Source organism: Lingula anatina, chromosome 6 (assembly GCF_051362555.1).
Source record: "Lingula anatina isolate TDL-2025a chromosome 6, LinAna3.0, whole genome shotgun sequence".
NCBI classification, from domain to species: Eukaryota; Metazoa; Brachiopoda; class Lingulata; order Lingulida; family Lingulidae; genus Lingula; species Lingula anatina.
In genome coordinates this window covers 20469969-20472500 of record NC_141772.1, presented here as the reverse complement: position 1 = coordinate 20472500, position 2532 = coordinate 20469969, and the positions used below count along the sequence as shown (strand labels likewise).

The 2532-nt window shown below is 34.6% G+C and overlaps 1 long non-coding RNA gene across 1 annotated transcript; it reads left to right on the top strand.

The window, feature by feature from the left end:
- Positions 1-382: 382 nt before the first annotated feature.
- Positions 383-2288, top strand: LOC147761332 (uncharacterized). The gene is made up of 2 exons (XR_015335291.1): positions 383-675; positions 1805-2288. It is a non-coding gene; the product is annotated as an uncharacterized LOC147761332 (long non-coding RNA).
- Positions 2289-2532: the final 244 nt, after the last annotated feature.

Sequence of the window (2532 nt, the reverse complement as noted above, 5' to 3'; positions counted from 1 at the left end):
TTGCATTAGTTTTTTTTTTTTTCATATATTGTGTTGTAATGTCTTGCACATATGGCATTTATCTTTTCACATACAGTTCCCAGTCATGTAAATATAATTAAACCCCGCAAATTCAGTATAGATGTATGGACGATCTCTACAATAGGACTTTTACAGTGATTTTCTTATATTATATATATAGTCTACGAAAATATGGTAGTGGTGATAGCTACCGGTTCTGTATATCCCCTTTCTCAGAATGAGTCAATTACATAGCATTAATATAACAATAGACAGGTGAGCGAACTCTCTCTGTCTGAGTGGGCATACCCGGTAGCATTAGGTCTTGGCGCATTTTATTTGCAATGAGGGGGTTTAAGACACTTATAAATTAATGGTTGAATTGTCTGTATCAGCTTAGAGCGCGCAAAATTGATTTTATCAATTAAATGTTATCTGTAATGTTATCTATTTGGCACTACCTTGATAATGATAACAACAGCAACCCCTCTGTCAAAATGTGCCGTATGTGAAGCAATTTACATAACAATAAGTCGCACAGCGCAGTGAGAACTGTCTTCTCGACTGGTCACTTGACAGCTGGACCCTGTAAGAAGAGGACGCAGAATATAGGAGTGATGAAGTCGCAGAGTAGGGACATTTCATTTGGCTTGCACGTTGGACCGTCTTTGTAAAGTGGGTCCCCTTTAAAAATGTTTCTTGTGAGCAAAATTTCGTCTTCAAGTATATAAAAATGACGTTCAGTTAAATCTAGAGTCAGAATAATTTGTCAGAGCAAATTTGCATTTGCATAGGGGCTTCTTTCCTCTTGCCATTTGAGGTTGAAATAGCTTAGTGTTTGTCAGGAGCTTGTTTTAATTCATACGTTTACGGAATGGGTAGAATAGGCTCTTTATCGCTAATAATTAAATGCTCTTTGTACCAAGGATGTTTCTTGCCGTTTATACTTTGGTGTTTGAACTAGTTCAAATTACCGGGTACATGTAATATCCTATTATATTGCGTGTTCTAAACCTCCAGTTTGTCCGGAAAGTTCACTCGATTTAAGAAACGTTGTACATGCACGTTGTTAATCTAGAAGTGTTTGAAAGTACTCTGCCAACAGACACAAAATCGTATGACGTTATATAAATATTTCTAAAACGCCTACATCAGAAACTGGTTTGTATTTCGTTTGAATTTTAAATTCATGTTTTTATGTTTGCAACTGAAGCAGGTGAACGAGAGGGAATCAAAAAAGTTTTTGAATAAACACAAATTTCTTAAAATCCAATGGCTATTTTTTTCGGAGTTTTTAAAGTAACCTAATACTTTAACATATAATAGAAGCAGGCGGGGTACCATTCATTAAATAGATTTTGCTGTTAACGAAAAACTGAAATATGCATTAGATCATTAGCCTTTTACACTATAAAACTTTGCCTTAATCGGTGTTGTAATAATCCGTTCTTTGGAAGAATCCCTCCATTCGTTACCAGTAGTCTTTAATTTAAGAATACTGTCCAAAAGAATTGGTTTTGTCACCAGGTATTCCTTGTCATTCCTCTTAGAGTGGAATAGAATTTACTGTACAATATTTACAAATATTTGTTGAAAAATATCGAAAAATTTTGAAACTTGAACTACATACCCATTTACATGTCGATCTTTCTTCCGTTTGATGTTCAGCCAGCCTCAGTGTTTTAAACATGAGTGTAAATCGTTCCATTTTAGTGAATTTATCTTAGTTAGAATTTTATAGCATAGGAATATTATATATATATATTTACGCTATTGCTTTTAAAACGTTATTTTGATATTTCAGAACTGCCAGCCTTTGCCGAGATCCTGCAAAATGCACGTGCGTCTGATAGACGCTTCCGTACTCTTCTGGTCGCATTTTGGAACCGGACGCAGACACACATACACATGCACGCTCAAACACGCGCTCACACACCTGTCGCACATGCAATATGGTGAATACTGTGCATGTTCTTACAATGATTTCCAAAACTTTTAGGCCTACGTATCATATTTGAGCATATTTTGAGCATACAAAGATTGAACTCAAATTGTACGCAGAAATCAATCATTTTCATAATCAGACTTAACACTAGGAGATGATCAGGTTTTTTTTAAAGGATACCTCGAGACAAGCTCGGATGCATGTGATTCCATTTGAAACCCATTTAGCTTCTCTCTGATAACATTTCATTTTACAGTTGTGTGATTATTTTACACGCCTAAATGTTATTTTCAGTATGTGTATATCATAATGTTTAAATTTGAAGTAAAAGTAAAATTTTGAACTACACTGTTGGTGTTATTTTCTGTTCAGACTGAAGAGCAATTTATAAATTAAATGCACTTTTTGGGCGGTTTTCGGTTTGCTCTGAAAGACGGAAATAAACATTGAATAAGCGTTGAATTTTCAGAACTTATTATCTACATGATTACTTCAATTTCAGATTTAAAAAAATTGCTTTTAGATTTCGTGCAAATTGAATTAACATTGAATTTCTCCGGATTGAGTTCACGTTGAGAAAGATGCAA